Genomic DNA, 12,348 nt, shown 5'->3' with positions numbered 1-12,348 from the left:
GATTTATATAACAGCAAAATTAAAAACCCTTATATTTACTACATCATTACTATTTCCAGTGCTCTTCATTTCTTTGTGTAGATGCACATTTTCTTGCATAGAGTCAGATAGGCTGAATTTTTTTCTTCAGTACTTTAAAGATGTTGGTCCACCTGTCTTCTCTCTTGTATTGTTTCCAATGAGTTGGGGTAAATTGAGGGGAAAAACCCTTTTCTAATTCTAGCAAAGGAAAGTTGGTTAACGTTTTACAATGGCCTTAACTCTTTCTGTATTTGTCTTTAGCCATCTTCTCATATCCTCTTCTCCTGTATCTATTTCTTTTGGAAGAAATTAGAGATTGACCACAAAAGTTGGGGGTTTCTTTCTTTTTCTTTATTTTCATCTGGACACATGCTGGGGATATCTGTCTTTATGGGGCAGGGAGAAAGGTAAGTCTAGAAGAACTTCTTCTGAATTTCCTAACTTACTCCAGAAAATTAAAAACAAATCTTCATTTGTATCAATGTAATGTATTTTCCAAGGAGACACATTTCCTAAACTTTTTTTATATCTAGAAAAAATTAACAAACTCTAAACACTTTTCTACTCAATAGAATTCCTTTGCTGATTTGATTCTAGGGACTACTAAGAATGTACATAAAAATAAAAATAAGAAAATATAAGAACTTTCTGTAGACAAAATGGAACTGAACTTCTAAAACTTTAGTGTACTATTACTATAATCCTAATAATTTTTATAGCTAAGTTTTTTTTTAACTTTAAACACTTAATATCCCAATATAATTAAATTGTACATTCACAGGTTTTTTTGATATTATTTTTCCTAAATTTAGGTCCTAAATTCTCAGTAACGAAAATCTTAGGATGTTTCTTACATTAAAACTAACTTTGGGTTTTCTAATCAGCTGCTGATCCACAATAAAGATTTGTTTGAACTCTTAATAAAAAGAGAAATACTAAAAATAATTAGCAATGATTTTCTGCTCCACACTTGATCAAAAACAACTGTGAGATGTTCTGTGACAAATCCCATAATGTGGTAAAGAAAGCAAAACCCTATCAATTCAAAAGAGAGAAACTTATCCACCCTAGGTTAATTATATGCAAGGAAAACAGTATTAATATAACTATCTTTTAGCAATTGTGTACACTTTTCAAGTTAGACTGGGGATGTCTTAGGAGCAAATGCATTGTCACTTGTTCTGAGATGCAGTAACCTTTCCCTAGGTGCAGCAATTAAACAGGATCCAGTTCAGTGATTTCAAAAATAGTGGGGCTTATCTCCATTGACTTTCTCTTGCTAACTATTATGTTTTGAAAACTAGACATACTGACAGTAATATTTCAAGATGTATCTCCAATAAAGCTTGGTTATCATAAGTGTTGCTCAGTGGTAGAAAGCATACTTAAAATGTGTGCTGCCTCAGTTTCATTTCCTGAAAACTTCATTTCTGTTCTTTAGCTATTCATCAATGCCCACCTGTTTTTTTCTCTCATTTTTTCTATTTACAAATATGATCCAATGGACTCCTTTTAGTGCTGCCCCATTTGTGCTCCACTGCTCCATAAACTTCTGCACCACTCAGGGCGAACAAACAAACAACCGAGAAAACCACTATGGCGTTGAGTAGATGGAAGAGGATAAAAGAGGATTAGCAGCTCACTTAAAATCATCACCAGGAAACAAAAACCTGACCCCACATTAACAGAAACTAACTTTGGGTTCCTTTTCTCAGCATCTTTGAAGATTATGACAGACCAAAAGAGGGGAAAAATAAAGGACCATACAACATTTTTATCTTTAGTTTTCTTAATAGTCTGAGCTGTGTCTGGCACAACCAACAGGATGTGGAAGAGGAGAAAAATTTCCTTTGAATCCCTATCACCCCTCTCTGTCTCCCTCTTCCACCTATCCATCCCCTACTGACAGGAATTGGATTCATTCAACATATATAGGAGACAGTAGATTCCAAATCTTTCTGGGTGGGTAAATAAAATAAACGTTCTTAAGTTAGCAGCACTTAAGAAATCTGAAATTTCCTAAAAGTGAAAAGTTGAAAACAATCAAAGAATGCAAACTAAAATGGAAGAAAGAGCTAGCTTAGTGCAGCTGAGATAGCTCAGTTGGGAGAACACTGAGCTGAAAATCTAAAGGTCTCTGGTTCAACCTCAGGTTTTGGCAGGTGTTGCTTTTGCAGCTAGGCTAGGGCTAGAGACCCTAATAATCTCTCGCTTTACCTCTGTCGTCTATGAAATTCCAAAATGATTGTATCTTTGAATTTATGTTTTGTTAGTGTTCGATGGAACAACAGAACATGACACCTGAGGAAAAAAATACATGCTATTGCGCGTCTAGCTTTCCTTGTTTGTGCATATATAAAGTAACCGAGATGCTCCATGAATTTCGATGTTGTGCAAAATAAAGATGAACTGTAAAATTAATGCTAACTTACAATTTTAATTTTTCTTAATAGGAATGACATTAAATAGCAAGTAAAAAATACCATGACAGGCAGAGAGAGAGCAAGCAACCAAGAAAGAAAGGAAAATGCTTTATATTTTAGTACACTTAATGACACATTTCCTCTAAGTTTTGAATAAGGGACCCCATATTTTCATTTTGCACTGGGCCTACATTGTGTAGCCTGCCCTCATCAATATTAAATAGACATTCATAGAATGCGTTCACAAATTTCTGGGATTGAAGACATCCGAACCCCTGCCCCATCTCCCCTCACACCTATAATTGCATTATTGCAAGAGTAAAATCCATGCCCGCAATCTATATTTCCTCTCCAAACTTCAATTAGTTGTTCTTGACTCTATATAAAACCAGATTGAAATACCTGAGATAACATTGCACGGAAAATCCCAGTGAAAGGTGCTGTTTGTATTTAAAAAACAAAACAAAAAAATTGGGTAGTATACTATAATCACGGTTCTGATCTTTGCTTTTTTCATATAGTCCTGTGTTGGATGGATGTACCAAAATCAGTTCTATTTTGTTTCCAAAGCCTTTGAATGCTGCCTATTATGTCCAAACTCAGAGGTCGAGGACAGCCAATGGTAGAAAAACTGGCAAAACGATCTAGTTTTGAGATGAAACTGCCGCAAGCTCAGGACTTAACCAGCAAGGCTCTGTTGGGACTGTGAACCCAGATCTCCTGTTTACTAGACGGGCACGTTAACCAACTAAGCCACAGAGCCCACGAAAACCATTTTTATTTTTTCTTCTTCATCAGGCAATACTTTAATATTTGTGGTGTATTTCAGAATTTTTCTTTCATTTACTAAAACAAACAAACAAAAATCCTTTCTTGGACTTTCATTCTCTTGGCCTTTGAGCTCAGAACCACGCAGACAGTGAATAACATCTTTGACCCAGACACTGATTCACCAGTCTTTTTCTTTAGCTCTTCATAACCTCACTGTATTTGGCTTGGAACTTCCACACTGCCTCAGGGAAACTGAAGTCGAGGGAAAAATGCAAGCAAGATAATAAGGGAAGAGATTATGAGCAGATATTTTCATATCAGGCTCATTTTAGGCTTTCTAAGGCATTTGACTTAATGTTTTGATTGTGGATCTGTGACAGAAACCAGAGTCACTAGCTCTTCTTTGAAAAGTCCACCACTATGGGAGGCTGAGGCAGAAGGATTGCTTGAGCCCAGGAGTTTGAGGTTGCTGTGAGCTAGGCTGATGCCTAGCTGTACTCCAGCTGATGCCACTGTACTCTAGCCCAGGCAATAGAGTGAAAGCCTGTTTAAAAAAAAAAAAAAAAAAAAAAGAAGCCGAAGCTGGGTGCGGTGGCTCCCGCCTGTAATCCTTGCACTCTGGGAGGCCGAGGTGGGTGGATTGCTCAAGATCAGGAGTTCGAAACCAGCCTGAGCAAGACCCAGACCCCGTCTCTACTATAAATAGAAAGAAATTAATTGGCCAACTAATATACATAGAAAAAATTAGCCAGGCATGGTGGTGCATGCCTGTAGTCCCAGCTACTCGGGAGGCTGAGGCAGGAGGATTGCTTGAGCCCAGGAGTTTGAGGTTGCTGTGAGCTAGGCTGATGCCACGGCACTCACTGTACCTTGGGCAACAAAGCGAGACTCTGTCTCACACACACACACACAAAAAGTCAACCACTAGAAGTAAGCTCAAGCAATTCTTTTGACTTTGAAAAGAAAGAAAAATGAATGATGAAGAAGGAACTAATATCCTCAATGACTTTTTCTGTGGACATTATAGCTCTGATTCTGGACTCAAAGAGATGGAAGACAAGGAAGAGAGGAGGGAGGAAAACAGAGCACTTCTGAGTGTTAGGGTTTATATCATCCCTTTTGAATGGAACTTTCTCTACATCGAGGAGAATGCAGAGATTTACAGATTAGGACAAGAACTACCAAATGAATTAGTGGAATATATGTGTGCCCCAAAGTAGTTGGTAGATTTGCGTAGCTCACTTGGCGAGTATTCAGCCTGTTAATTAGAGGATTAAGGTTCTAGTCCCTGTCACCAGTTCCCACTCGTGGATACTGAAATCCTGTCTGCTATTAGGGTTCTTATGGGTGTTTGTAATGGCATCCTCTACTGTAAGTGAGTAAGTTATTGCCTGCAAGCAAAGCTTGATTTTTACGCAGAAAATATACACACACGTATGGAATGCTTCAAGAATTTGTGTATCATCCTCGCACAGGGGCCGGGCGAATAGCTGTATCGTTCCGATTTTCCTATATACCCTGCCGAACCGAGCAAGGATTTTTACATTTTAAAAGATTGAAAAAAATAAAGAATTGTACTTTGTAACACGTCAAATTTATAAGAGACGAAAATGTTAATGTTCATATATACAGTTTTATTTGAACGCAGCCCCCTCATTCATTTATGTATCGTCAGTGTCTTCTTCCGGGCTGGGACAGAGTAGATGCAACACAGGTGGTACGTGGCGCTCTTTTTCCTTCGCGTTGCTGCTGTGCGCACTGTAAATCACAGTGGCTCAGTGGTAGTTCCACAGCCTTTTCGGTATCACATGCGACTCTGTACCATGACATTTTATTATTTTTTAATTGTCAGTACACACACATAATGAATGTCAAAACAATAAAAGCGGACTCCAACTGTCAACTCTTACAGTTGAATTATAAATTTATTATGCAACGTTACACCAGCAGACTCATCTTACACAAACACGTATTCTCAGCAGAGGGCACCTCCACTCTCCACTGCCCAGAATCGGACTGCCCACCCTTAGATCTCCAGCCTACCACCTTCCCAACTAAGCTACCTTGCCTGCTTAAGCTTAGGCTTTTTCTTCCACTCCTCTTTCAATACTTTGTTTTCAACTTCTCTTTTCTTAAAAGGTTTCAGATCCCTTCAGTATTGCTAATTGTCCAGTGTACTTATCCATGCAGAAAGATTTGGAATCTATTGTCTTTCACATATGCTGGTTGAATATCCAATACCTGGCAGTGTGGGATGAATAGATGGAAGAGAGAGACAGAAGAGAGGTGGTGGGTGGGATCCAATGGAAAGCTACTCTGCTCCTCTGAATCTTGTCAGTTGAGGCAGATACAGCTCAGAAAATCAAGAAAACTAAAACTAAAAAAACAAAAATAGAGCTGGGCGTGGTGGCTCACACCTGTAATCCTAGCACTTTGGGAGGCCGAGGCGGGCGGATTGCTCAAGGTCAGGAGTTCGAAACCAGCCTGAGCGAGACCCCGTCTCTACCAAAAATAGAAATAAATTAATTGACCAGCTAAAATATATATATACAAAAAATTAGCCGGGCATGGTGGCGCATGCCTGTAGTCCCAGTTACTCGGGAGGCTGAGGCAGTAGGATCGCTGAGCCCCAGAGATTGAGGTTGCTGTGAGCCAGGCTGACGCCACGGCACTCACTCTAGCCTGGGCAACAAAGTGAGACTCTGTCTCAAAAAATAATAATAATAATAATAATAATAATAATAATTGTGGGGTCCTTTATTTTTCTTTTCTTTTTGCTCTTTCATCTTTCATAATCTCCTAAAATGCTGAGAAATGGAACCAAATGACACTGTAACTTTGCTAAAAGAATACAATATACGTGAGCATTACCAGACAAAGCATTCACCACGATATTCCCAATGTACATGAAAGTGTTGCTGCCCAACCAGGTTCATTTGCCCGCTGCCCAAGAAGCAGCCAACAGGTTTTAATGCAGAGGAAGTTTTCATTCTGCATAGCGCCAAGCAGGGAGATGGGAGAAATTTCTCAAATCTGCCTCCCCAAGAATTTGGATGACAGGGCTTTTAAGGGTAGTTTGATTGGCAAGGGATTAGGCAAAATTAGAGGGATGTAGAAATTATCTTCTTGATCTTCCTGTGTTGCTCTAGACCTTGAGGTCACAATTCTAGTTGATTCAGTTTCTTGGTATGGGCGGCTGGTCTGTGTGGGCCCATCGATCCAGTGGAATGCAGGGCCTGGAAGATATCTTAAAAACCACCTTTAGGTTTTGAAAAAGCGATTACAGAGAAAGTTAAGAATCTTTATGGATACCAGCTATGGGGAGAAGTTAAGAATCTTTATGATCACCAGCTGCCTGGCTCCAGAGTGGAGGCTAATTATTATAAACATAAAAAAATAAATTTGAATAAATAAGCATGAATTGTCTCCTTGTATACCATAATAATTAAGAAAGTTATCACAGATATGTAGGGGAACTAAGAATTAAAGTTATCACAGCTATGTAAGGGAACTGAGAATTAAGGACAGAAAATTTGGATATTTTCAATTAAAAGTACTAAGGATCCTCATCCTAGGAGTATGTATAGAAAACCCCCCACTGGAGGTGCTGGGGATTGGACCCAGGGCCTGCCTCATGCATGCTAAGCATGCACTCTACCACTGAGATACACCCCCACTGCTGCAGACTGATAACAGGAGTGGCTGTGAAGCAGCTTTGTTTGTCTTTTCCATTTTTTTTCTTCTCTCTGTGAGGCTGGCTTTATCAGAGTCCTTGGAATCTGGTTCAGGCAAGAGCTGGAAGGGAACTCACACCCTTGCTATCCTTTTAGGACTCTTCAAGGCTATGAAAAGGAAATTTTAGGGCTTAAATTAAAAAAAAAAAAAGGAACTTTTAGAGATATTGCCTCAGGTGTTTAACCAAACCAAACAAAGGGCAGTTATACTGCCAGATTTCTCTTCAGAACAGCAATTATGTGCTGTGAGTGTATTCTTCTTACCTTCTGTTTGATTATTTATTTTCCTCTGTTAGGTAGGTTATTAGTAAGGTCACCTTTCACTAGCACTACCATCTAAGATTTTTAAGGAATGCCTTGGTCACTGTCATTACATTCCTCACAGCAGTGAGTTTTCTAAAATGGTTGTACAAATGTATCCCGGCCAGTAAAAGAATACTCATTCCCTGTTAGCAACTGCTACTAATACATTTGGCAAGATCTTTCTCCCAGGACTGCAAATTCTAAAAACAAAGACTGCAGCATAACTAAGATAAGAGAAACATCTGGCTCCAGTGGCCTCCGAGCAACCTTTCCTCATCACAATGAGATAGGCAGACTGGTTGGTTTCCTGTTTTGATGAGGTCCAGAGGAGAGGAGCAGAGGCCCGTTGAAGCTGAAGCTTGCATAAAACCCCTTATTCAAGCTGAGGCTTGCTGAATATCTAGCCCATTAGAAGCAAGAAACCAAAAAACCCGTTAACCACAAGTTCTTGCTTTAGAGGGTTAGGGACTTTGCCAGAGCTCCCACAGGCGCCATTAGGCTTAAGCTCCAACTTACAGTAAGATTATCTTCATTTTAATAGTAAAAATCATCCCCAGGAGTGGAAATTTAAAATGCTAATGCTACATACAGTGCAAGAAGTATGTAAAGCTACTGTGCAGGCGGTAGAAAAATCCCTCCTGTACATGACATAACACTTTCTTGACACTTTGTAGGCAAAGTGGAAGCTGAAAGAAAAGGATATTGAAAAGAAGTGAATATTTCTCTGGGACTCTTGCTGATGAATTGGAACTGACAATCTGGTAGTCTATTCATGAGCAGGCCTTGGAGTGGACTGATTGGAGTGGGAAGACTGGAGCAGGAAGATCTTAGTAACAGAACCACTTATTGGTCTAGCATTCCATTATTCTTCTCATGGCACAGCTGCACAAAAGGATTAGTGTGGGATTTTTCCAGAAATAGTGAAGTAGAATACAGCAAACTTTGTCAACCATTAGATACCCAGAACTTATGGCAATCATCAGTTATGGAGGATTTACTGAAGTATAGGGTTTGTTTGGGTGTGTGGCTTAGTGGCAGAGCATAGGCTAAGCATGTAGGGAGAATCCAGTTTTATTCCTGGATTCCTTCAATACTGCTTTTGTCTTTCCCCTTCAAACCTGTACATCAATGATATGGCCAAATTGCATCAGTACAAGTAAGAAAAGAAGAATTTAGAGAAAAAGAAACATCCCACTCTTCTGAAAGGAGAGAAACACTCATGCCACATTGCTTGAGTAAGCTCACATTCCTTTGGTTCCATTTCACAGTTCTCTGAGGCATAAAAAAGAAAAATAAAAGAAAAAAAAGAGGCCTTTAGGCAATCTTTGTTAACAAATTCCTTTGTAGTCTCTCTTGTTTCTGCGAGAAGGCGAAGAACAGAAAACTCACCCACTGATTTTCTCTCCCCTCATTTCCCTTCCACATATACAGGTGGCAGTAGTTCCAAACAATTACCAAATGTGGCAGGATATTGAGCCCAACTTCTGAGTGAGAGTTAGGGAAAGATATCTCTCAACGAATGCAGTGCTTTCCAAACACAAAAGTTGAGAAAATTATTAGTGTCAGTGAAGGTAGAGGTATAGCTGACAACTCAGTTGGGAGAGCGCTACAGTTCTAAAAGTCTCAGATTCCTCCCCAGAGTTTGAAAGGCCGGCAAAACCCATCAAGGAATTCTCCTTCCAGCAGCTTGTCACCTGATCACAAACATCCTGCATTCAGTTTCTCAAGGAAAACTTCCAGAAGCCTAAGGCCAGGAAAATCAGAATTGAGTGCTTTCAATCTTCTTTGCCATTATTAGTAACCACTTTCATTCAATATTTTAAGTCTTTAAATGAAAACTTGCCTGAAATACTTTTGTCAGTATTACACGGAGGCTCTTTGATAAAGCAGCAGCCCAGGGCTTCAACGTCAGTGCCCCCCCACAAGTAGCTGAAAGCATCCAGTGAATGCAGGGCCATTACCTCTGCTCTTTCCCAGACAATTCGATCCTATCTGCTTTGCAATACCCAGGACCTCCCCGCATTTTCTAATTCACCGATGGGCACCATTGGAAGGTTTCCAGGTCTCTTTGACTTTTTTTCTTTCAAATATCTATCTATAGCAGGCTTCGTCCTTGCGTTGATAGGTTCTCAAAAAGAAAGCAGTTTGACAGCTTTTTTTCGCCCTCCCAACTTTTCTCCGCTGCTCTGCGTCTGCCTTTGTCCCGTTTATTCCCCCAGTCTGAAAAAAAGAAGTCACTCTACTTAAATGTGATAGATTTTGGAAACTGCTGTTTTAAAAATCCTTTGTGGAGATAGTCTTCAAGCAAGAAATAGAAACTGAGTGTGGAACCAGAACTGAAGGCAATCTCAGAACCCGGAAGGCGCGAACCCGCAGGAGAGCCGGTGCGGGCTCGGCATCCGCCCCCTCGCGGTGTGAAGGTCAACTGCAGCCGGCGGCTGACGGCACTGGGAAGCGCTTTCTTCCAGTCTGTGTCGCTGCGATCTACATCTACGTTGAAGACGTGAGATTTTTGTGGGACTTTCCTGGTAGAGGCAAGTAATTTTTACCGAGTCGCTGACGAATGGAACTTCGTGAAGGCTAACAGAAGTGGGAAGGTTCTAGAATCACAAGCTGTACTACTGGGCCCACAGTCCAGTTACTCTAATAATGAAGTCCCTAGACAGTATCCAGATTCGCAGTTTTGGGGAATGAGAAATTTAACCCAGTAGACTTTCACCTAACCAACTCTTAAAAAACAAAAACGAAAATCCTCACAGGAAAATAGTAATAATATTTGATGAAAGAGCTAAGGTACTCAAGGGTCGGTGGTGGAACGCCTGCTTTGCATTCACAAGGTCCCGGGTTCGATTCCCTACACCTTCAATTGAAGTCACTCTTGGGTGAGTACACCTCAGCACCCGCAGGGAACGCACTGGGGATTGTAAGAAAGAACTGTGAAAACAAACTTGGAAGTTTGTTTTCCAAGTTTAACTGAATGCTATCAACTGGTAGGAATAAGTTCCCTTTGGGAGAGGACTACCCTTTAAGTCTTAGTGGATTTTTGCTTGATGCTGGATTTTTGGCAGGGTAGTTGTTTTGGTGGATAATAAATTGACTCTCTTTGGAGATTTCACATGCCATGTTATAGAAAACACTCAACCCTGCACACTCACCAGGGGAAATAAAATCACAAGAAATTAGCGAGTAATGAATTAAAATTCCTTCCCTTCTACATTTCTTACAACATTCTTGTTTTTAGGACTGTGAAATCATAAAGGGGAATACATAAATTAACGGAACTGGCTCCTCACAGGGCCAGTGGTGCAATGGATAACGCATCTGATCACAGATTAGAATATTCCAGGTTCGAATCTTGGCTGGCTCAGGGGTGTGGGGTGAGTGTGTGTGTGTGCACGCGCACACGCACGTGCAGCATTCAGTGGGTGACTTCGAGCCTTAATAAAATGCTTACACCCGTCTGAGCCGTTTTGGCTGAGGGAAGCGCAGGCACGCACCCCAACCTAAATTAGAAGAGGCGGCCGAAGGAGTACTTAGATGCCTAAGTTTCTTCTTTTTCCTAAAACAAATGTTGGTGGCATAAACAAGGAGCAGAAAAAAATTATAGAACTTTTTGTTTCTAAGCATGGTTCTACGTTGGGTAAATGTACCAAAATCATTTGCATTTTTGTTTCCTTTTGGGTGCTAGTTTGTGTATCAAAGGGGTACACAGAGCAGCAAGGCTTGTTTTGTGTGTAGAAGTAAACAACAGGATCTCTGTTTAGTTTCTCAAAGGCTTGGAGGACCAGACAGCAGTGAGCCACTTACAGAGAAAAATAAAAAAAAAGACAAGGCCGGGCGTGGTGGCTCACGCCTGTAATCCTAGCACTCTGGGAGGCCGAGGCGGGAGGATAGCTCAAGGTCGGGAGTTCGAAATCACCGTGAGCAAGACCCCGTCTCTACTATAAATAGAAAGAAATTAATTGACCAACTAAAAATATATAGACAAAAAAATTAGCCGGGCATAGTGGCGCATGCCTGTAGTCCCAGCTACTCAGGAGGCTGAGGCAGGAGGATTGCTTGAGCCCAGGAGATTAAGGTTGCTGTGAGCTAGGCTGATGCCACGGCACTCACTCTAGCCTGGGCAACAAAGTGAGACTCTGTCTCTAAATAAATAAATAAATAAATAAGACAAGACTCCACAGACACTGGAGTCCAGGATGCCCTGTCTATCCAGGAAGCACTATAACCACCTAAATCTCCAGACAGTTCAACAGTGTTGCTTTTAGAATCTTTTAGTTGAGAAATGCTTTTACAAAGCTGTGTATATTTCAGGGCAGATGCCAAATAAAGACTGCTTTTAAATTCCTTTTTGAGTGAATTAGCTATCTTCCTCTTTGATTTTTCTTCCCTTGACTACTGGCAGAGCCTGCAGAAAACAAAAGTTTGTCCGTGGTGTTTTCTATTCCACAAGCACCGATGCTTCTTTTCCCTCTTACTCTTCAAAACTTCACTAAAATACACATGGAGACAGCATATGGCCTCAGGTAACTCAAGACAGTGGGCAGTGTCAGGAGAGATAAAAAGTTTCCAAAGAGTGCTGGAATTCTGGCCCCATAGTCCCTGAAAGAATTCATATTCTGGACATTGTGAACTTTTCCCAGGGAAAGGAAATAGCTAATACCTAGGGCCTCCAAATCCCAACTCTGACCCTGACATGGCCAGTTTGCCTCAAGTGGCTTCTGTTTGAACCTAAAGATTTGTCACTTCTTCTCTGGTCTGTCTCCATGGTACCATGGGTTTTCCACACCATCATAGTGGGGTTCTTGCAAGTGCACTGCTCCTGATTGCCAAAGTAGAAAATGCAGGGTGGTAGGTACAAACAAGAGGACCCAAACAGTTGCCTCCAGAAATTTAGGCCTAGAGGAAAGAAAAGACAAACAACCACTTCAGCTACTAAAGGAAAAGCAGCAAGTGTCTGCCACAGACAGTCACTGTTCTGGCACTGTTTGAACAGGATGAATTTGAAACATCTATGATGCAGTTTTATGCAGATGTTGCTAAGCATTGTTGCACCTGAGTCTGGATTTCTGCAGAGAGTTTGCAACTGGAGATCT

General features: G+C 40.7%; 2 non-coding genes across 2 annotated transcripts; both read right to left on the bottom strand.

The window, feature by feature from the left end:
- Positions 1–4,645: 4,645 nt before the first annotated feature.
- On the bottom strand, positions 4,646–4,753 carry LOC142876785 (U6 spliceosomal RNA). The gene has a single exon (XR_012923603.1). It is a non-coding gene; the product is annotated as a U6 spliceosomal RNA (small nuclear RNA).
- A 2,061-nt stretch (positions 4,754–6,814) lies between these two features.
- Positions 6,815–6,890, bottom strand: TRNAA-AGC (transfer RNA alanine (anticodon AGC)). Its single transcript has one exon. It is a non-coding gene; the product is annotated as a tRNA-Ala (tRNA).
- Between the last annotated feature and the right edge of the window lie 5,458 nt (positions 6,891–12,348).

Source organism: Microcebus murinus, chromosome 15 (assembly GCF_040939455.1).
Source record: "Microcebus murinus isolate Inina chromosome 15, M.murinus_Inina_mat1.0, whole genome shotgun sequence".
NCBI lineage: Eukaryota > Metazoa > Chordata > Mammalia > Primates > Cheirogaleidae > Microcebus > Microcebus murinus.
Note: the sequence above shows the minus strand (reverse complement) of the source record. Positions and strands in the feature narration are given on the sequence as shown.